The 25,346-nt window shown below is 47.9% G+C and overlaps 1 long non-coding RNA gene across 1 annotated transcript in view; it reads right to left on the reverse strand.

Moving 5' to 3' along the window:
• Positions 1-7,686: 7,686 nt before the first annotated feature.
• Positions 7,687-25,346, reverse strand: part of LOC137531626 (uncharacterized) — a 448,676-nt gene continuing 431,016 nt past the window's right edge. Inside the window, exon 4 of the long non-coding RNA XR_011023686.1 lies at positions 7,687-7,832. This is a non-coding gene — a long non-coding RNA (uncharacterized lncRNA). The remainder of the gene's footprint in view (positions 7,833-25,346) is intronic.

A 25,346-nucleotide genomic window follows, 5' to 3' on the forward strand; every position in this document is an offset into this window, starting at 1 on the left:
TAGAACGCCATTCTCATTCTCTGGAATGAGACTGAAAAACGCAATCACTGTAACATGGAGCCACAATTGCTTGGTAGATATGCAATTACACTCCATAGGCGATTGCGATTTGCCTTTTGCGATCCCAGTGTTGAACCCGGTCTAAGGGGGACCAGCTGGATCCCAATTATTTATCAGGTGGTCGCTGTGTTCCCCGACTTTGCACTTGATGGTGTAAGAGTGGTACCCCTTAAGACCACCTATCCCCATCTTCCTTCTCCAAAACGCTATCCCCTATTCCTCTCTCACTCCCATCACCTAACCCGCCCTAATAGAGTCTACCTTACCATGGTGGGCCGGCTTACAATCCTATTGGCCAAAATGTGATTTAGTTTTAGCCAACTGGATTAGCCAAAGGGCTCTGTTAAAAAAAGAATATAATAAACTATCTTAGATGGAGATTAAGTAATTAGGGCCCTTTTTTATTAAGCACGTTTCGATTTAAAAATTGTATCGTTCCCATTTTGCCAATAGCAACAGCACGGCGATGAACATGTGAATTGCATTGCCGGGTTTTTGCTAGTGCAATTGGTATTTTCCAGAATTACAATTGTTGGCCTGCATCTTTTTTTGTTTTATTTGCGTTTCTATGCTTTGACCCTTTTTGGTGAGGATTGGTATGGCTATGGGGAGGAGGAGGCCATTATTAGAATTTGGAGGTATATTTAAATCATTTTAAATATGCCCCTGAGTTCTACTCTGCAGGTTGCAACAATTTGTAATCACCAATAAAGTTCTCTTAAGGGCCAGTTTACACTTGGGGTGCTTTAATAAGTAGTTTTTCTGCTCTTTGCTGATAGCCGGTATTCAGCAAAGCACTGCGGTAAATCCTTGCAGTGCCTGTGATGTGCGTATATCGCAAAAGTGCACTGCGTGCAACATTTTGCTGGCAGTTAGAAGCCATTCTCATTCTCTGGAATGAGACAGAAAAACGCAATCACTGTAACATGGAGCCACAATTGCTTGGTAGAAATGCAATTACACTCCATAGGTGATTGCGATTTGCCTTTTGCAATCCCAGTATTGAACCCGGCCTAAGGGGGACCAGCTGGATCCCAATTATTTATCAGGTGGTCGTTGTGTTCCCCGACTTTGCACTTGATGGTGTAAGAGTGGAACCCTTTAAGACCACCTATCCCCCCTCTTCCCTCTCCAAAACGCTATACTCTATTCCTCTCTCACTCCCATCACCTAACCCGCCCTAATAGAGTCTACCTTACCATGGTGGGCCGGCTTACAATCCTATTGGCCAAAATGTGATTTAGTTTTAGCCAACTGGATTAGCCAAAGGACTCTGTTAAAAAAAGAATATAATAAACTATCTTAGATGGAGATTAACTAATTAGCGCCCTTTTTTATTAAGCATGTTTCGATTTAAAAATTGTATCGTTTACATGTTTCCAATAGCAACAGCACGGCGATGAACATGTGAATTGCATTGCCGGGTTTTTGCTAGTGCAATTGGTATTTTCCAGAATTACAATTGTTGGCCTGCATCTTCTTTTGTTTTGTTTGCAGTTCTATGCTTTGTACCTTTTTGGTGAGGATTGGTATGGCTATGGGGAGGAGGAGGCCATTATTAGAATTTGGGGGTATATTTAAATCATTTAAAATACGCCCCTGAGTTCTACATTGCAGGTTGCAACAATTTGTAATCACCAATAAAGTTCTCTTAAGGGCCAGTTTACACTTGGGGTGCTTTTATAAGTAGTTTTTCTGCTCTTTGCTGATAGCCGGTATTCAGCAAAGCACTGCGGTAAATCCTTGCAGTGCCTGTGATGTGCGTATATCGCAAAAGTGCACTGCGTGTAACATTTTGCTGGCAGTTAGAAGCCATTCTTATTCTCTGGAATGAGACTGAAAAACGCAATCACTGTAACATGGAGCCACAATTGCTTGGTAGATATGCAATTACACTCCATAGGCGATTGCGATTTGCCTTTTGCAATCCCAGTGTTGAACCCGGCCTAAGGGGGACCAGCTGGATCCCAATTATTTATCAGGTGGTCGCTGTGTTCCCCGACTTTGCACTTGATGGTGTAAGAGTGGTACCCCTTAAGACCACCTATCCCCATCTTCCTTCTCCAAAACGCTATCCCCTATTCCTCTCTCACTCCTATTCCCTAACCCGCCCTAATAGAGTCTACCTTACCATGGTGGGCCGGCTTACAATCCTATTGGCCAAAATGTGATTTAGTTTTAGCCAACTGGATTAGCCAAAGGACTCTGTTAAAAAAAGAATATAATAAACTATCTTAGATGGAGATTAAGTAATTAGGGCCCTTTTTATTAAGCACGTTTCGATTTAAAAATTGTATCGTTCCCATTTTGCCAATAGCAACAGCACGACGATGAACATGTGAATTGCATTGCCGGGTTTTTGCTAGTGCAATTGGTATTTTCCAGAATTACAATTGTTGGCCTGCATCTTTTTTTGTTTTGTTTGCGTTTCTATGCTTTGACCCTTTTTGGTGAGGATTGGTATGGCTATGGGGAGGAGGAGGCCATTATTAGAATTTGGGGGTATATTTAAATCATTTTAAATATGCCCCTGAGTTCTACTCTGCAGGTTGCAACAATTTGTAATCACCAATAAAGTTCTCTTAAGGGCCAGTTTACACTTGGGGTGCTTTAATAAGTAGTTTTTCTGCTCTTTGCTGATAGCCGGTATTCAGCAAAGCACTGCGGTAAATCCTTGCAGTGCCTGTGATGTGCGTATATCGCAAAACTGCACTGCGTGCAACATTTTGCTGGCAGTTAGAAACCATTCTCATTCTCTGGAATGAGACTGAAAAACGCAATCACTGTAACATGGAGCCACAATTGCTTTGTAGAAATGCAATTACACTCCATAGGTGATTGCGATTTGCCTTTTGCAATCCCAGTATTGAACCCGGCCTAAGGGGGACCAGCTGGATCCCAATTATTTATCAGGTGGTCGTTGTGTTCCCCGACTTTGCACTTAATGGTGTAAGAGTGGTACCCCTTAAGACCACCTATCCCCATCTTCCTTCTCCAAAACGCTATCCCCTATTCCTCTCTCACTCCCATCACCTAACCCGCCCTAATAGAGTCTACCTTACCATGGTGGGCCGGCTTACAATCCTATTGGCCAAAATGTGATTTAGTTTTAGCCAACTGGATTAGCCAAAAGACTCTGTTAAAAAAAGAATATAATAAACTATCTTAGATGGAGATTAACTAATTTGCGCCCTTTTTTATTAAGCATGTTTCGATTTAAAAATTGTATCGTTTACATTTTTCCAATAGCAACAGCACGGCGATGAACATGTGAATTGCATTGCCGGGTTTTTGCTAGTGCAATTGGTATTTTCCAGAATTACAATTGTTGGCCTGCGTCTTTTTTTGTTTTGTTTGCATTTCTTTGCTTTGTACCTTTTTGGTGAGGATTGGTATGGCTATGGGGAGGAGGAGGCCATTATTAGAATTTGATGGTATATTTAAATCATTTTAAATATGCCCCTTAGTTCTACTCTGCAGGTTGCAACAATTTGTAATCACCAATAAAGTTCTCTTAAGGGCCAGTTCACACTTGGGGTGCTTTAATAAGTAGTTTTTCTGCTCTTTGCTGATAGCCTGTATTCAGCAAAGCACTGCGGTAAATCCTTGCAGTGCCTGTGATGTGCGTATATCGCAAAAGTGCACTGCGTGCAACATTTTGCTGGCATCCTTAGCTGAAAACAGTTCAGCTAAGGATGGGAGTGGCTACCAAAAACATAGATGTAAACTGCCAGATACACACTTTCAATTATGATTGGCCAATCACTGACCAATTTTACCAAATGGGTGTAGTAATGAGAGATTACCTACCCAATCTGTTCGTAGTTTTCAATATCTGTTGAAACTCATACTACATGGAGATGATAAAATTGGTCAGTGATTGGCCAATCAAGATTGAAAGTGTGTACCGGGCTTTAGGGAAACATGGAAAATTCCTTTACCTGCACTGAGCATTAATTGTACATTGCGATATAGCTGAAAGCAGCTGATTCAGTGTAAACCAGCCCTGCATCTATGTGTTTTAAAGGGACCCTGAATTAAAAATGAAATTGGTACTTACCTGGGGCTTCCTCCAGCCCACTGTAGGCTGCGAGGTCCCCCAGGGTCCTCTTGACTTCATGAAAGTGTGTACCTGGCAGCATCTATGCATTGCAGCAGGCCTGGTTTTTGGTAGCCACTCCCATCCTCAGCTGAACTGTTTTCCCAGTCCTGCTGGTGGCTCCGTTAACAGTGACTTTTGGGCTGAAAGTTGTCCATATACTTCCAGTAAGTCCACGTTCTGTGTCAGCATGACGGCCAATGTTACAGTCTGACGCAGGACTGTCACTCCGGCCAGCGTGATGATGCGTAGCGGCTGGCATGAGGACGCAGAGCATGGTCTTCCTGGAAGTATACGGACAACTTTCAGCCCAAAAGTCGCCATTAACAGAGCCACCAGCAAGGCTGAAAGAGGAGCCAGTAGGACACCGGGGGACCTTGCAGCCTATGGTGGGCTGGAGGAAGCCCCAGGTGAGTATTAATTTAATTTTTTACGACTGCTCAGCATCCCTTTAAATAAAAGCTTTTCACAACGCACTGCTGCATATACTTTTTATGCATTATGGCCCAATACATACAAATGTGCAGGAAAATGCACAGCGACTAATAGAGAGTGCAGAACAACTGTACAATTAAGATGCGTTATCTGTCGGCGGTGTAACTCTGCAGCTCCCATATCTGTTTAGCTTCTGCAAAATTCAGGTTCAGCCTCACAAACCCAGAGCCGGCATTATCATAGGGTAAAGCTAAGGGCCCCTGAGCCCGCTGCCACACCCCCAGGTCTCCCCAACTTTCTTGTACTCTGCAGAGTGTTCAGCTGCAAAGTGAACTCCCCTGTCCGGCCGGCTCGCTCCTCCGTCAGTATGTGTGCTCCCGTCTTTCCTCTAGCTGCCTCTTCATGGCATATTATTACATAACAACATACCGCCAGGTCACGGTGCAGAGGCGCCCCTGCAGAGAGGAAGACAGCAGCGCATGGACTGATGGAGGAGCGTGTCGCCGGACAGGTGAGTTCGCTCTGCAGCTGGTTCGGGACCCGAAGGGGGTAGATTTATGAGAAACAAAGGGTCCTCTAATGCAGTATGCAGTTTCCTGGACGGACGGGGATCAGTCTCAGGGGTAATCGGGCAAGAACAGCGCTGGAGATTTGGGTGCTGCAATAGGTGCCATGTGAATTACGGCTATAGCAGCGCTCAGTCAGTAATTTGGGCGCCATTAAAAGACGAAGCCTAAATTATGATAAAAGCAGCACATGGAGGCTGCCATATTTATAAATATGGTGGGGGCGGGTTACTGCGCGCGCGACCTAGTGGACAGTGTCGTGCGCAGCGGGTTACGGGGGGAGGGGCTGGGGTGCGGCGGCATAGCTAGCATAGTTGCCTCAGTATAGGGAGTTTAGTTGCCCCAGTATGGCTAGTATAGTTACCCCAGTATAGCTAGTATTGTGACCAGTATACCTAGTATAGTCCCAGTATGGGTCAGTAGTGCCCTAGTATAGCGCCCAGTATAGCTAATATAGTGTCCAGTATGGGTAGGTAGTGCCCCAGTATAGCTAGTAAAGTGCCCAGTATAGTGCCCCAGTATGGCTAGTAAAGTGCCCAGCATGGCTAGGCTAGTATAGTTACCCCAGTATAGCTAGTATAGTGCCCCAGTATGGCTAGTAAAGTGCCCAGCATGGCTAGTATGGTTACCCCAGTATGGCTAGTATAGTGCCCCAGCATGGCTAGTATAGTGCCCAGCATGGCTAGTATAGTGCCCAGCATGGCTAGTACAGTGCCCAGCTATAGCTAGTATAGTGTCCCAGCATGGCTAGTATAGTGTCCCAGCATGGCTAGTATAGTGTCCCAGCATGGCTAGTATAGTGCCCAGCATGGCTAGTATAGTGCCCAGCATGGCTAGTAAAGTGCCCAGTATAGGTAGGTGGTGCCCACGCGGCCGCCGCTTCTGTTACCTTATGAGCGGGCAGGCGGCCGCTTCCGGATTCCCCCAGGCGCCGCTCTCCTTCATGCATGCAGTACTATCTCCTCCTATAACAGCAGCGCGTCTTGCGTCTGCTGTAAGGAGGGAAGGAGGCGGGGCAGCGGCTTCCTGTAGCGGCGATATGCATCCTGGGGGAATCCGGAAGCGGCCGCCCGCACATAAAGTAACAGAAGTGGCGGGCGCGGGGGGGGGGGACCAGGGGCAAGATGACAGACCCGCCGCGGCCCAGCTGGAAACTGCCAACGGACCGGCAGTGGGCCGCGGCCCGGTGGTTGGGGACCCCTGCCTTAGAGTGCTGAAATATATAATAATAATAATCCGAACATTTATATAGCGCTTTTCTCCTTTCAGACTCAAAGCGCTCAAGAGCTGCAACCACTGGGACGCATTCAAGAGGCCACCCTGCAGTGTTAGGGAGTCTTGCCTTGAAATCCTTACTGAATAGGTACTGACCCTAGCCAGGATTCAAACCCTGGTCTCCCATGTCAAAGGCAGTGCCCTTAACCAGTACACTATCCAGCCACTAGTACTCTGTTGAGCCACTATGAAATATTGACCTTTTTTTATTTCTATCCTCTCCTGGCAGAGAACTGGGCTTCCTAGAGTAAAGTAGTTTATGGCTGTAATTCCTTATCAGTAGTCTCACTGGGTCCTGACTGGAGAAAAACTGTTAAGGTGCCCATACATCAGGAGATCATGGGCAGATTCGACAAAGAGACAAATTGAACTCTAATCGAATCTGATTAGATAAATTTGTCTGTTAACCAAAGCTGCCCATATACTGCAGGCCAATTCCCGTCCGATTTAAGCATGAAATCTTAAGGGAATCGGCTGTGCCCACCGCGTCCGCCCCGCTGCTGCCCTCCTAATGTATAAATGTGCCCCCCCCCCCAGTGTGTGCATTTATGAATTACCTGTCCTCTAGCAGCCTCTGCGCGGTGTCCGTAACGTCCGAGCGGCTCTCTGTACACGCCACTGGCGCATAGTGTCTGGCGTTACACGCTGTGCGCTGGTGGCGTGTACGGAGGCTACCCGGAGGTTACAGACACCGTGAGGAGGCTGCTACAGGACAGGTAATGTATAAATGCACACACAGGTGGGCACATTTATACATTAAGGCGGCAGCGGCGGGGGTTTCGTGCTCATTTCAAAATCGGCCGCCATACCGCCGCACACCCGAGCAACCAACTTTCGGTCTTAAATGGGTTGTATCATCGATTGGGTCTGCACTTGACGGCACTGATTTTCAACCAATTCGATAATAATCGAATTGGTTGGTCAATGGACCGCCAAATAGCCTGATGTATGGGCACCTTTAGTTGCATAATACAATATTACCTCTTTCAGGCAGAGAAAGAAGAAAAGCAGTGCTTCTGTTTTTCTTCATGCACACAAATTGTGAAGCAGCCTATTGATTTCAATAGGCTGCAATTCTGAATTTAGATGTGTGCATGTGAACAGTGCTGCTCAAATCCGGATCCGGGGGAGATGCCCGGATAGTTGCTATCTGGATATCTCCCAGTAAACCTGTGCGGTGTGGGCGGGGGGGGGGGGGGGGGGGGGACAGGGGCCTTTGTTTTACTCAAAGATGGTCTTTTATACCTTTTTTTTCTCAGAGATAATGTTGTCCTCAGTGTATCTTGTTTCTGGTGAGCCAGGGGCTGCATCCAAAGGTAATGATGTAGAGCCCCATAGAGTGCCATGGCAGATTTGTATGTCCCAGAATGCCAGTGGGATGAACATTGCGGAGCGGTCTAGGGTAGGGGGAAGAAGAGGAGACTGGTCAGGTGATCACACTTTTTCTAGGCAAAAACAGAAATTGAGAGACATTTGTATTGATACAGAAGAAAGGGACAGCATTGGCAAGCAAATCTGGATGCATGGAAGTCAGCTGTGTGCTAACCCTCTCTACTGGCACTAAATACAAAATAAGGGCTCGTTTCCATATAGTGCACTTTTATGTACACTTATGGAAATGCAATCGCAGGGACAGCAGACAGTGCATAGACTGCACTGTCTGCCATTACCATTCATGCACGGTGATTCAGCGCTGAATCGCTCATGGTTTGCTGCATTTCGGGGTGCTTTAGCCCGTCGCAAGCCCCGCTCATCCGCCGAGTGTGACGTGTAGCCACTGGGCTCTGCGCTTCAATGGAAAGAAGCCCTAAGGCTACACAACCATCAGCAGATGTCTATCTGGATCTGAAGTCACTAAATAAAATATAAGTAACCAGAAGGGGGCTACAGCAGCTACATATTACACACTCTACCTCCCTGTTATACCGGACTGTTATAAAAGTGAGGACACAATCAACAATAAAAAAGTTTATTTGCATTTTAAATTTTCAGTTGCGGGATCCTAGATACATTCTCTCATTTTCTGTCACATCAAGGGTCTTTAAAGGCGCTTCTCATTTTCCAACCTACCCAAAACTTAACGTGGATCCGAGATAAACTTTTACTCATTGCATAATTGTGTTCCTTTCATATAGTTTATGGGGCATTCCTCAAGCCAAATACTTTGTTTTGTTTTAATACTCTAAATTCCCTAAAACTAAACAGGCCTCGCCCACAGCTCCTATTGTGCCTTGGCACTGTAGCAAGGGCTTATGGGAGCTCAGTCTGGGCAGGAGGAGGAGGAGGTTGTTACTAGACATTGATTTCAGAGGTAGAGGGGAGGATGGAGGAGGAGAGGGGACTACATTTACACACAGGCAAGCTGATAGCATCTCCAGCCCTTAGCCTGTGACAATGTGACAAACAGAACATGGCTGCCCTAATTGTATCACAGGAATAAATAATCATAAACGTTTGAAGCTGTTTGCAGCTAGATATGCTGTGTAAACTATCTAAACTTTAGATAAGATATATAGACAAGTTACTTGTTATAGTTAGTTTTTCATCTCAGATCTGCTTTAAAGGACTTACGAGGCGAAGTTAAGAAAAAAAGTTAATCACCTGCCTCATCTTTTAAGGCACGGAGGACGCCGTCCGCGCCCTCTGTGCCGATCCGCCGGGTCTCCCCGCTCATTAGCCCCCCGGGCCGGCTGCCGACCCCACGGCCCGGGTCGAGCTCTCCTGCCTCTCGTAAAATGGCCGCTTGCTCTGGCTGCGGCTGCGCAGTCCGCATAGCCGCGAGTGCGGCTGCGCAGCTCTAGGGCCATCCCCCCCGATCCACGCTATGCAGCCGCGGCCAGAGCAAGCGGCCATTTTACGAGAGGCAGGAGAGCCCGACCCGGGCCGTGGGGTCGGCAGCCGGCCCGGGGGGCTAATGAGCGGGGGGACCCGGCAGATCGGCACGGAGGGTGCGGACAGCGTCCTCCGTGCCTTAAAAGATGAGGCAGGTGATTAACTTTTTTTCTTAATTTCGCCTCGTCGTAAGTCCTTTAAAGAGGCACTTAAGCCTCAAACCTCATACTGCATGGAAGTAGTAAAATTGGCCAATCAGAATTGAAGCAGGTACAGTGAGTAGTCCTCATGCCCACTGCCCCCCCCCCCTCCACATTCACTTCCATCCCCCTCTGCTCTCTCCTAGGAGCCAGCAAAAGCTGATCTGGGTCAGCAGCAGTGCACAAGCGTTAGGCCTGGCAGCACACATCATTGCGCACAAGTCAATGACGCGCACCGCCGGGTAGAGCCGGGACAAGGTCCTTCAGCTCCCAAGGCAGAGACAGCAAAGTGCGCCCCTGCATCCCTCCCACCCCAGCCATCACACACTAATTGTTATTAGACTAAGAGGCGCCCCAGGGCCCCCAGCGTCCCCAACACCTTAATCTCTAGTTATCTGGCTTGCAGTCACTGCTATGTATGCCCTTTTGTTATTTCTTTGTGCTTCAAACACAATTGGGAATGACAGCTGAATGAATTGTGCACCCCCTCCTACACTGCGCCCTGAGGCTGGAGCCTCTTCAGCCTCTGCCTCGGCCCGGCCCTGCCGCCGGGCCTAGTGCCTGCCAACCCTGAAGCAGCTCCTGCTGGCATTTAGGAGAGAACAGACGGGGATAGAGTTGAATGGGGACACACATGCGTCTGTCGTTATCCGCTGTTTCAGTTTCAACTGACGATCATTATGTGTGTGCAGAGGCCGCAGATCGCTATTGCTCGGGCAAGAGTACAGTTCCGTCCAGTAGGATTTTTAACGATCCCCGATGCCCAAGCACAACCATTCACAATGCTTTTTACTAGCCCCACCCACTAATTAAAGCGCCTCCGTCATACGCCGATTGTCGTCCCCTCTGCCCTCCTCCATAGCAACAGAGCACATTGCTGGCCTCAAGGCTAGAGGCATGTCTGTACAACATCATTCCCCGAATTATTGCCCGAGGGATCGTTTCTCGATCTCTTATGGGCGAAAATTCTCGCATGTGTGTACATAGCTTCAGCATATCGAAGCCATAGCAGCCACCTTGTGGAATATGAGCCAGCCCTACACACTGCCAGCTAAACTCCCCACCTCCCCTTCCCAAACTGCACCATAATATGGCTGAGCATCACCCCATACACAGACCTCAGGTATAATATCGCTCAGCATTGCCCCATACACAGACCTCAGGTATAATATCGCTCAGCATGGCTTCATACACAGACCTCAGGTATAATATCGCTCAGCATCACCCCATACACAGACCTCAGGTATAATATCGCTCAGTATCTCCCTATACACAGACCTCAGGTATAATATCGCTCAGCATCGCCCCATACACAGACCTCAGGTATAATATCGCTCAGTATCGCCCTATACACAGACCTCAGGTATAATATCGCTCAGCATCGCCCCATACAGAGACCTCAGGTATAATATCGCTCAGCATCACCCCATACACAGACCTCAGGTATAATATCGCTCAGCATGGCCCCATACACAGACCTCAGGTATAATATCGCTCAGCATCGCCCCATACACAGACCTCAGGTATAACATCGCTCAGCATCGCCCCATACACAGACCTCAGGTATAATATCGCTCAGCATCGCCCCATACACAGACCTCAGGTATAATATCGCTGAGCATCGCCCTATACACAGACCTCAGGTATAATATCGCTCAGCATCGCCCCATACACAGACCTCAGGTATAATATCGCTCAGCATTGCCCCATACACAGACCTCAGGTATAATATCGCTCAGCATCGCCCCATACACAGACCTCAGGTATAATATCGCTCAGCATCGCCCCATACACAGACCTCAGGTATAATATCGCTCAGCATCGCCCCATACAGAGACCTCAGGTATAATATCGCTCAGCATCGCCCCATACACAGACCTCAGGTATAATATCGCTCAGTATCGCCCTATACACAGACCTCAGGTATAATATCGCTCAGCATGGCCCCATGCAGAGACCTCAGGTATAATATCGCTCAGCATCACCCCATACACAGACCTCAGGTATAATATCGCTCAGCATGGCCCCATACACAGACCTCAGGTATAATATCGCTCAGCATCGCCCCATACACAGACCTCAGATATAATATCGCTCAGCATCGCCCCATACACAGACCTCAGGTATAATATCGCTCAGCATCGCCCCATACACAGACCTCAGGTATAATATATCGCTCAGTATCGCCCTATACACAGACCTCAGGTATATTATCGCTCAGCATCGCCCCATACACAGACCTCAGGTATAATATCGCTCAGCATTGCCCCATACACAGACCTCAGGTATAATATCGCTCAGCATTGCCCCATACACAGACCTCAGGTATAATATCGCTCAGCATTGCCCCGTACACAGACCTCAGGTATAATATCGCTCAGCATCGCCCCATACACAGACCTCAGGTATAATATCGCTCAGCATCGCCCCATACACAGACCTCAGGTATAATATCGCTCAGCATCGCCCCATACACAGACCTCAGGTATAATATCGCTCAGCATCACCCCATACACAGACCTCAGGTATAATATCGCTCAGCATCGCCCCATACACAGACCTCAGGTATAATATCGCTCAGCATCGCCCCATACACAGACCTCAGGTATAATATCGCTCAGTATCGCCCTATACACAGACCTCAGGTATAATATCGCTCAGCATCGCCCCATACACAGACCTCAGGTATAATATCGCTCAGCATCGCCCCATACACAGACCTCAGGTATAATATCGCTCAGCATCGCCCCATACACAGACCTCAGGTATAATATCGCTCAGCATGGCCCCATACACAGACCTCAGGTATAATATCGCTCAGTATTGCCCCATACACAGACCTCAGGTATATTATCGCTCAGCATTGCCCCATACACAGACCTCAGGTATAATATCGCTCAGCATCGCCCCATACACAGACCTCAGGTATAATATCGCTCAGCATGGCCCTATACACAGACCTCAGGTATAATATCGCTCAGTATTGCCCCATACACAGACCTCAGGTATAATATCGCTGAGCATGGCCCTATACACAGACCTCAGGTATAATATCGCTCAGCATCGCCCCATACACAGACCTCAGGTATAATATCGCTCAGCATGGCCCTATACACAGACCTCAGGTATAATATCGCTCAGTATTGCCCCATACACAGACCTCAGGTATAATATCGCTCAGCATTGCCACATACACAGACCTCAGGTATAATATCGCTCAGTATTGCCCCATACACAGACCTCAGGTATAATATCGCTCAGCATTGCCCCATACACAGACCTCAGGTATAATATCGCTCAGTATTGCCCCATACAGAGACCTCAGGTATAATATCGCTCAGCATCGCCCCATACACAGACCTCAGGTATAATATCGCTCAGTATCGCCCTATACACAGACCTCAGGTATAATATCGCTCAGCATCGCCCCATACAGAGACCTCAGGTATAATATCGCTCAGCATCACCCCATACACAGACCTCAGGTATAATATCGCTCAGCATGGCCCCATACACAGACCTCAGGTATAATATCGCTCAGCATAGCCCCATACACAGACCTCAGGTATAATATCGCTCAGCATCGCCCCATACACAGACCTCAGGTATAATATCGCTCAGCATAGCCCCATACACAGACCTCAGGTATAATATATCGCTCAGTATCGCCCTATACACAGACCTCAGGTATATTATCGCTCAGCATCGCCCCATACACAGACCTCAGGTATAATATCGCTCAGCATTGCCCCATACACAGACCTCAGGTATAATATCGCTCAGCATTGCCCCGTACACAGACCTCAGGTATAATATCGCTCAGCATCGCCCCATACACAGACCTCAGGTATAATATCGCTCAGCATCGCCCCATACACAGACCTCAGGTATAATATCGCTCAGCATCGCCCCATACACAGACCTCAGGTATAATATCGCTCAGCATGGCCCTATACACAGACCTCAGGTATAATATCGCTCAGTATTGCCCCATACACAGACCTCAGGTATAATATCGCTCAGCATTGCCCCATACACAGACCTCAGGTATAATATCGCTCAGCATCGCCCCATACACAGACCTCAGGTATAATATCGCTCAGCATGGCCCTATACACAGACCTCAGGTATAATATCGCTCAGTATTGCCCCATACACAGACCTCAGGTATAATATCGCTGAGCATGGCCCTATACACAGACCTCAGGTATAATATCGCTCAGCATCGCCCCATACACAGACCTCAGGTATAATATCGCTCAGCATGGCCCTATACACAGACCTCAGGTATAATATCGCTCAGTATTGCCCCATACACAGACCTCAGGTATAATATCGCTCAGCATTGCCCCATACACAGACCTCAGGTATAATATCGCTCAGCATTGCCCCATACACAGACCTCAGGTATAATATCGCTCAGCATTGCCCCATACACAGACCTCAGGTATAATATCGCTCAGTATTGCCCCATACAGAGACCTCAGGTATAATATCGCTCAGCATCGCCCCATACACAGACCTCAGGTATAATATCGCTCAGTATCGCCCTATACACAGACCTCAGGTATAATATCGCTCAGCATCGCCCCATACAGAGACCTCAGGTATAATATCGCTCAGCATCACCCCATACACAGACCTCAGGTATAATATCGCTCAGCATGGCCCCATACACAGACCTCAGGTATAATATCGCTCAGCATCGCCCCATACACAGACCTCAGGTATAATATCGCTCAGCATCGCCCCATACACAGACCTCAGGTATAATATCGCTCAGCATCGCCCCATACACAGACCTCAGGTATAATATCGCTCAGCATCGCCCCATACACAGACCTCAGGTATAATATATCGCTCAGTATCGCCCCATACACAGACCTCAGGTATATTATCGCTCAGCATCGCCCCATACACAGACCTCAGGTATAATATCGCTCAGCATTGCCCCATACACAGACCTCAGGTATAATATCGCTCAGCATTGCCCCATACACAGACCTCAGGTATAATATCGCTCAGCATCGCCCCGTACACAGACCTCAGGTATAATATCGCTCAGCATCGCCCCATACACAGACCTCAGGTATAATATCGCTCAGCATCGCCCCATACACAGACCTCAGGTATAATATCGCTCAGCATCGCCCCATACACAGACCTCAGGTATAATATCGCTCAGCATCGCCCCATACACAGACCTCAGGTATAATATCGCTCAGCATCGCCCCATACACAGACCTCAGGTATAATATCGCTCAGTATCGCCCCATACACAGACCTCAGGTATAATATCGCTCAGCATCGCCCCATACACAGACCTCAGGTATAATATCGCTCAGCATCGCCCCATACACAGACCTCAGGTATAATATCGCTCAGCATCGCCCCATACACAGACCTCAGGTATAATATCGCTCAGCATGGCCCTATACACAGACCTCAGGTATAATATCGCTCAGTATTGCCCCATACACAGACCTCAGGTATAATATCGCTCAGCATCGCCCCATACACAGACCTCAGGTATAATATCGCTGAGCATCGCCCCATACACAGACTTCAGGTATAATATCGCTCAGCATCGCCCCATACACAGACCTCAGGTATAATATCGCTCAGCATCGCCCCATACACAGACCTCAGGTATAATATCGCTCAGGATTGCCCCATACACAGACCTCAGGTATAATATTGCTCAGCATTGCCCCATACACAGACCTCAGGTCTAATATCGCTCAGTATTGCCCCATACACAGACCTCAGGTATAATATCGCTCAGTATTGCCCCATACACAGACCTCAGGTATAATATCGCTCAGTATCGCCCCATACACAGACCTCAGGTATAATATCGCTCAGCATTGCCCCATACACAGACCTCAGGTATAATATCGCTCAGTATTGCCCCATACAGAGACCTCAGGTATAATATCGCTCAGCATCGCCCCATACACAGACCTCAGGTATAATATCGCTCAGTATCGCCCTATACACAGACCTCAGGTATAATATCGCTCAGCATCGCCCCATACAGAGACCTCAGGTATAATATCGCTCAGCATCACCCCATACACAGACCTCAGGTCTAATATCGCTCAGTATTGCCCCATACACAGACCTCAGGTATAATATCGCTCAGTATTGCCCCATACACAGACCTCAGGTATAATATCGCTCAGTATCGCCCCATACACAGACCTCAGGTATAATATCGCTCAGCATTGCCCCATACACAGACCTCAGGTATAATATCGCTCAGTATTGCCCCATACAGAGACCTCAGGTATAATATCGCTCAGCATCGCCCCATACACAGACCTCAGGTATAATATCGCTCAGTATCGCCCTATACACAGACCTCAGGTATAATATCGCTCAGCATCGCCCCATACAGAGACCTCAGGTATAATATCGCTCAGCATCACCCCATACACAGACCTCAGGTATAATATCGCTCAGCATGGCCCCATACACAGACCTCAGGTATAATATCGCTCAGCATCGCCCCATACACAGACCTCAGGTATAATATCGCTCAGCATCGCCCCATACACAGACCTCAGGTATAATATCGCTCAGTCAGCATCGCCCCATACACAGACCTCAGGTATAATATATCGCTCAGTATCGCCCTATACACAGACCTCAGGTATATTATCGCTCAGCATCGCCCCATACACAGACCTCAGGTATAATATCGCTCAGCATTGCCCCATACACAGACCTCAGATATAATATCGCTCAGCATTGCCCCGTACACAGACCTCAGGTATAATATCGCTCAGCATTGCCCTGTACACAGACCTCAGGTATAATATCGCTCAGCATCGCCCCATACACAGACCTCAGGTATAATATCGCTCAGCACCGCCCCATACACAGACCTCAGGTATAATATCGCTCAGCATCACCCCATACACAGACCTCAGGTATAATATCGCTCAGCATCGCCCCATACACAGACCTCAGGTATAATATCGCTCAGCATGGCCCTATACACAGACCTCAGGTATAATATCGCTCAGTATTGCCCCATACACAGATCTCAGGTATAATATCGCTGAGCATCGCCCCATACACAGACCTCAGGTATAATATCGCTCAGCATCGCCCTATACACAGACCTCAGGTATAATATCGCTCAGCATCGCCCCATACACAGACCTCAGGTATAATATCGCTCAGCATCGCCCCATACACAGACCTCAGGTATAATATCGCTCAGCATCGCCCCATACACAGACCTCAGGTATAATATCGCTCAGTATTGCCCCATACACAGACCTCAGGTATAATATCGCTCAGCATTGCCCCATACACAGACCTCAGGTATAATATCGCTCAGTATTGCCCCATACACAGACCTCAGGTATAATATCGTTCAGCATTGCCCCATACACTGACCTCAGGTATAATATCGTTCAGCATTGCCGCATACATAGACCTCAGGTATAATATCGCTCAGCATCGCCCCATACACAGACCTCAGGTATAATATCGCTCAGTATTGCCCCATACACAGACCTCAGGTATAATATCGCTCAGCATCACCCCATACACAGACCTCAGGTATAATATCGCTCAGCATGGCCCCATACACAGACCTCAGGTATAATATCGCTCAGCATCGCCCCATACACAGACCTCAGGTATAATATCGCTCAGCATCGCCCCATACACAGACCTCAGTTATAATATCGCTCAGCATCGCCCCATACACAGACCTCAGGTATAATATCGCTCAGCATCGCCCCATACACAGACCTCAGGTATAATATCGCTCAGCATCGCCCCATACACAGACCTCAGGTATAATATCGCTCAGCATCGCCCCATACACAGACCTCAGGTATAATATCGCTCAGCATCGCCCCATACACAGACCTCAGGTATAATATCGCTCAGCATCGCCCCATACACAGACCTCAGGTATAATATCGCTCAGTATCGCCCCATACACAGACCTCAGGTATAATATCGCTCAGCATCGCCCCATACACAGACCTCAGGTATAATATCGCTCAGCATCGCCCCATACACAGACCTCAGGTATAATATCGCTCAGCATCGCCCCATACACAGACCTCAGGTATAATATCGCTCAGCATGGCCCTATACACAGACCTCAGGTATAATATCGCTCAGTATTGCCCCATACACAGACCTCAGGTATAATATCGCTCAGCATTGCCCCATACACAGACCTCAGGTATAATATCGCTCAGCATCGCCCCATACACAGACCTCAGGTATAATATCGCTCAGCATGGCCCCATACACAGACCTCAGGTATAATATCGCTCAGTATTGCCCCATACACAGACCTCAGGTATAATATCGTTCAGCATTGCCCCATACACAGACCTCAGGTATAATATCGCTCAGTATTGCCCCATACACAGACCTCAGGTATAATATCGCTCAGCATCGCCCCATACACAGACCTCAGGTATAATATCGCTCAGCATGGCCCTATACACAGACCTCAGGTATAATATCGCTCAGTATTGCCCCATACACAGACCTCAGGTATAATATCGCTCAGCATTGCCCCATACACAGACCTCAGGTATAATATCGCTCAGTATTGCCCCATACACAGACCTCAGGTATAAAATCGCTCAGCATTGCCCCATACACAGACCTCAGGTATAATATCGCTCAGTATTGCCCCATACAGAGACCTCAGGTATAATATCGCTCAGCATCGCCCCATACACAGACTTCAGGTATAATATCGCTCAGTATCGCCCTATACACAGACCTCAGGTATAATATCGCTCAGCATCGCCCCATACAGAGACCTCAGGTATAATATCGCTCAGCATCGCCCCATACACAGACCTCAGGTATAATATCGCTCAGCATGGCCCCATACACAGACCTCAGGTATAATATCGCTCAGCATCGCCCCATACACAGACCTCAGGTATAATATCGCTCAGCATCGCCCCATACACAGACCTCAGGTATAATATCGCTCAGCATCGCCCCATACACAGACCTCAGGTATAATATCGCTCAGCATCGCCCCATACACAGACCTCAGTTATAATATATCGCTCAGTATCGCCCTATACACAGACCTCAGGTATATTATCGCTCAGCATTGCCCCATACACAGACCTCAGGTATAATATCGCTCAGCATTGCCCCGTACACAGACCTCAGGTATAATATCGCTCAGCATTGCCCCGTACACAGACCTCAGGTATAATATCGCTCAGCATTGCCCCGTACACAGACCTCAGGTATAATATCGCTCAGCATCGCCCCATACACAGACCTCAGGTATAATATCGCTCAGCATCGCCCCATACACAGACCTCAGGTATAATATCGCTCAGCATCGCCCCATACACAGACCTCAGGTATAATATCGCTCAGTATTGCCCCATACACAGACCTCAGGTATAATATCGCTCAGCATTGCCCCATACACAGACCTCAGGTATAATATCGCTCAGTATTGCCCCGTACACAGACCTCAGGTATAATATCGCTCAGTATTGCCCCGTACACAGACCTCAGGTATAATATCGCTCAGCATTGCCCCGTACACAGACCTCAGGTATAATATCGCTCAGCATCGCCCCATACACAGACCTCAGGTATAATATCGCTCAGCATCGCCCCATACACAGACCTCAGGTATAATATCGCTCAGCATCGCCCCATACACAGACCTCAGGTATAATATCGCTCAGCATCACCCCATACACAGACCTCAGGTATAATATCGCTCAGCATCGCCCCATACACAGACCTCAGGTATAATATCGCTCAGCATCGCCCCATACACAGACCTCAGGTATAATATCGCTCAGCATCGCCCCATACACAGACCTCAGGTATAATATCGCTCAGCATCGCCCCATACACAGACCTCAGGTATAATATCGATCAGCATCGCCCCATACACAGACCTCAGGTATAATATCGCTCAGCATCGCCCCATACACAGACCTCAGGTATAATATCGCTCAGCATGGCCCTATACACAGACCTCAGGTATAATATCGCTCAGTATTGCCCCATACACAGACCTCAGGTATAATATCGCTCAGCATTGCCCCATACACAGACCTCAGGTATAATATCGCTCAGCATTGCCCCATACACAGACCTCAGGTATAATATCGCTCAGTATTGCCCCATACACAGACCTCAGTAATAATATCGCTGAGCATCGCCCCATACACAGACCTCAGGTATAATATCGCTCAGCATCGCCCCATACACAGACCTCAGGTATAATATCGCTCAGCATGGCCCTATACACAGACCTCAGGTATAATATCGCTCAGGATTGCCCCATACACAGACCTCAGGTATAATATCGCTCAGCATTGCCCCATACACAGACCTCAGGTATAATATCGCTCAGTATTGCCCCATACACAGACCTCAGGTATAATATCGCTCAGTATTGCCCCATACACAGACCTCAGGTATAATATCGCTCAGTATTGCCCCATACACAGACCTCAGGTATAATATCGCTCAGCATTGCCCCATACACAGACCTCAGGTATAATATCGCTCAGTATTGCCCCATACAGAGACCTCAGGTATAATATCGCTCAGCATCGCCCCATACACAGACCTCAGGTATAATATCGCTCAGCATGGCCCCATACACAGACCTCAGGTATAATATCGCTCAGCATCGCCCCATACACAGACCTCAGGTATAATATCGCTCAGCATCGCCCCATACACAGACCTCAGGTATAATATCGCTCAGCATCGCCCCATACACAGACCTCAGGTATAATATATCGCTCAGTATCGCCCTATACACAGACCTCAGGTATATTATCGCTCAGCATCGCCCCATACACAGACCTCAGGTATAATATCGCTCAGCATTGCCCCATACACAGACCTCAGATATAATATCGCTCAGCATTGCCCCGTACACAGACCTCAGGTATAATATCGCTCAGCATTGCCCCGTACACAGACCTCAGGTATAATATCGCTCAGCATCGCCCCATACACAGACCTCAGGTATAATATCGCTCAGCACCGCCCCATACACAGACCTCAGGTATAATATCGCTCAGCATCGCCCCATACACAGACCTCAGGTATAATATCGCTCAGCATCGCCCCATACACAGACCTCAGGTATAATATCGCTCAGCATGGCCCTATACACAGACCTCAGGTATAATATCGCTCAGTATTGCCCCATACACAGATCTCAGGTATAATATCGCTGAGCATCGCCCCATACACAGACCTCAGGTATAATATCGCTCAGCATCGCCCTATACACAGACCTCAGGTATAATATCGCTCAGCATCGCCCCATACACAGACCTCAGGTATAATATCGCTCAGCATCGCCCCATACACAGACCTCAGGTATAATATCGCTCAGCATCGCCCCATACACAGACCTCAGGTATAATATCGCTTAGCATGGCCCTATACACAGACCTCAGGTATAATATCGCTCAGTATTGCCCCATACACAGACCTCAGGTATAATATCGCTCAGTATTGCCCCATACACAGACCTCAGGTATAATATCGTTCAGCATTGCCCCATACACAGACCTCAGGTATAATATCGTTCAGCATTGCCGCATACATAGACCTCAGGTATAATATCGCTCAGCATCGCCCCATACACAGACCTCAGGTATAATATCGCTCAGTATTGCCCCATACACAGACCTCAGGTATAATATCGCTCAGCATCGCCCCATACACAGACCTCAGGTATAATATCGCTCAGCATGGCCCCATACACAGACCTCAGGTATAATATCGCTCAGCATCGCCCCATACACGGACCTCAGGTATAATATCGCTCAGCATCGCCCCATACACAGACCTCAGGTATAATATCGCTCAGTATTGCCCCATACACAGACCTCAGGTATAATATCGCTCAGCATTGCCCCATACACAGACCTCAGGTATAATATCGCTCAGTATTGCCCCATACACAGACCTCAGGTATAATATCGTTCAGCATTGCCCCATACACTGACCTCAGGTATAATATCGTTCAGCATTGCCGCATACATAGACCTCAGGTATAATATCGCTCAGCATCGCCCCATACACAGACCTCAGGTATAATATCGCTCAGTATTGCCCCATACACAGACCTCAGGTATAATATCGCTCAGCATCACCCCATACACAGACCTCAGGTATAATATCGCTCAGCATGGCCCCATACACAGACCTCAGGTATAATATCGCTCAGCATGGCCCCATACACAGACCTCAGGTATAATATCGCTCAGCATCGCCCCATACACAGACCTCAGGTATAATATCGCTCAGCATCGCCCCATACACAGACCTCAGGTATAATATCGCTCAGCATCGCCCCATACACAGACCTCAGGTATAATATCGCTCAGCATCACCCCATACACAGACCTCAGGTATAATATCGCTCAGCATCGCCCCATACACAGACCTCAGGTATAATATCGCTCAGCATCGCCCCATACACAGACCTCAGGTATAATATCGCTCAGCATCGCCCCATACACAGACCTCAGGTATAATATCGCTCAGCATCGCCCCATTCACAGACCTCAGGTATAATATCGCTCAGTATCGCCCCATACACAGACCTCAGGTATAATATCGCTCAGCATCGCCCCATACACAGACCTCAGGTATAATATCGCTCAGCATCGCCCCATACACAGACCTCAGGTATAATATCGCTCAGCATCGCCCCATACACAGACCTCAGGTATAATATCGCTCAGCATGGCCCTATACACAGACCTCAGGTATAATATCGCTCAGTATTGCCCCATACACAGACCTCAGGTATAATATCGCTCAGCATTGCCCCATACACAGACCTCAGGTATAATATCGCTCAGCATCGCCCCATACACAGACCTCAGGTATAATATCGCTCAGCATGGCCCTATACACAGACCTCAGGTATATTATCGCTCAGTATTGCCCCATACACAGACCTCAGGTATAATATCGCTGAGCATGGCCCTATACACAGACCTCAGGTATAATATCGCTCAGCATCGCCCCATACACAGACCTCAGGTATAATATCGCTCAGCATGGCGCTATACACAGACCTCAGGTATAATATCGCTCAGTATTGCCCCATACACAGACCTCAGGTATAATATCGCTCAGCATTGCCCCAAACACAGACCTCAGGTATAATATCGCTCAGTATTGCCCCATACACAGACCTCAGGTATAAAATCGCTCAGCATTGCCCCATACACAGACCTCAGGTATAATATCGCTCAGTATTGCCCCATACAGAGACCTCAGGTATAATATCGCTCAGCATCGCCCCATACACAGACTTCAGGTATAATATTGCTCAGTATCGCCCTATACACAGACCTCAGGTATAATATCGCTCAGCATCGCCCCATACAGAGACCTCAGGTATAATATCGCTCAGCATCACCCCATACACAGACCTCAGGTATAATATCGCTCAGCATGGCCCCAAACACAGACCTCAGGTATAATATCGCTCAGCATCGCCCCATACACAGACCTCAGGTATAATATCGCTCAGCATCGCCCCATACACAGACCTCAGGTATAATATCGCTCAGCATCGCCCCATACACAGACCTCAGGTATAATATCGCTCAGCATCGCCCCATACACAGATCTCAGGTATAATATCGCTGAGCATCGCCCCATACACAGACCTCAGGTATAATATCGCTCAGCATCGCCCTATACACAGACCTCAGGTATAATATCGCTCAGCATCGCCCCATACACAGACCTCAGGTATAATATCGCTCAGCATCGCCCCATACACAGACCTCAGGTATAATATCGCTCAGCATGGCCCCATACACAGACCTCAGGTATAATATCGCTCAGCATGGCCCCATACACAGACCTCAGGTATAATATCGCTCAGCATCGCCCCATACACAGACCTCAGGTATAATATCGCTCAGTATTGCCCCATACACAGACCTCAGGTATAATATCGCTGAGCATCGCCCCATACACAGACCTCAGGTATAATATCGCTCAGCATGGCCCCATACACGGACCTCAGGTATAATATCGCTCAGCATCGCCCCATACACGGACCTCAGGTATAATATCGCTCAGCATCGCCCCATACACAGACCTCAGGTATAATATCGCTCAGTATTGCCCCATACACAGACCTCAGGTATAATATCGCTCAGCATCGCCCCATACACAGACCTCAGGTATAATATCGCTCAGCATGGCCCCATACACAGACCTCAGGTATAATATCGCTCAGCATGGCCCCATACACAGACCTCAGGTATAATATCGCTCAGCATCGCCCCATACACAGACCTCAGGTATAATATCGCTCAGTATTGCCCCATACACAGACCTCAGGTATAATATCGCTGAGCATCGCCCCATACACAGACCTCAGGTATAATATCGCTCAGCATGGCCCCATACACGGACCTCAGGTATAATATCGCTCAGCATCGCCCCATACACGGACCTCAGGTATAATATCGCTCAGCATCGCCCCATACACAGACCTCAGGTATAATATCGCTCAGTATTGCCCCATACACAGACCTCAGGTATAATATCGCTCAGCATTGCCCCATACACAGACCTCAGGTATAATATCGCTCAGCATCGCCCCATACACAGACCTCAGGTATAATATCGCTCAGCATCGCCCCATACACAGACCTCAGGTATAATATCGCTCAGCATCGCCCCATACACAGACCTCAGGTATAATATCGCTCAGCATCGCCCCATACACAGACCTCAGGTATAATATCGCTCAGCATCGCCCCATACACAGACCTCAGGTATAATATCGCTCAGCATCGCCCCATACACAGACCTCAGGTATAATATCGCTCAGCATCGCCCCATACACAGACCTCAGGTATAATATCGCTCAGCATCGCCCCATACACAGACCTCAGGTATAATATCGCTCAGCATCGCCCCATACACAGACCTCAGGTATAATATCGCTCAGCATGGCCCTATACACAGACCTCAGGTATAATATCGCTCAGTATTGCCCCATACACAGATCTCAGGTATAATATCGCTGAGCATCGCCCCATACACAGACCTCAGGTATAATATCGCTCAGCATCGCCCTATACACAGACCTCAGGTATAATATCGCTCAGCATCGCCCCATACACAGACCTCAGGTATAATATCGCTCAGCATCGCCCCATACACAGACCTCAGGTATAATATCGCTCAGCATCGCCCTATACACAGACCTCAGGTATAATATCGCTCAGCATGGCCCTATACACAGACCTCAGGTATAATATCGCTCAGTATTGCCCCATACACAGACCTCAGGTATAATATCGCTCAGTATTGCCCCATACACAGACCTCAGGTATAATATCGTTCAGCATTGCCCCATACACAGACCTCAGGTATAATATCGTTCAGCATTGCCGCATACATAGACCTCAGGTATAATATCGCTCAGCATCGCCCCATACACAGACCTCAGGTATAATATCGCTCAGTATTGCCCCATACACAGACCTCAGGTATAATATCGCTCAGCATCGCCCCATACACAGACCTCAGGTATAATATCGCTCAGCATGGCCCCATACACAGACCTCAGGTATAATATCGCTCAGCATCGCCCCATACACGGACCTCAGGTATAATATCGCTCAGCATCGCCCCATACACAGACCTCAGGTATAATATCGCTCAGTATTGCCCCATACACAGACCTCAGGTATAATATCGCTCAGCATTGCCCCATACACAGACCTCAGGTATAATATCGCTCAGTATTGCCCCATACACAGACCTCAGGTATAATATCGTTCAGCATTGCCCCATACACTGACCTCAGGTATAATATCGTTCAGCATT

Source organism: Hyperolius riggenbachi, chromosome 9 (assembly GCF_040937935.1).
Source record: "Hyperolius riggenbachi isolate aHypRig1 chromosome 9, aHypRig1.pri, whole genome shotgun sequence".
In the NCBI taxonomy this organism is placed as follows: Eukaryota; Metazoa; Chordata; class Amphibia; order Anura; family Hyperoliidae; genus Hyperolius; species Hyperolius riggenbachi.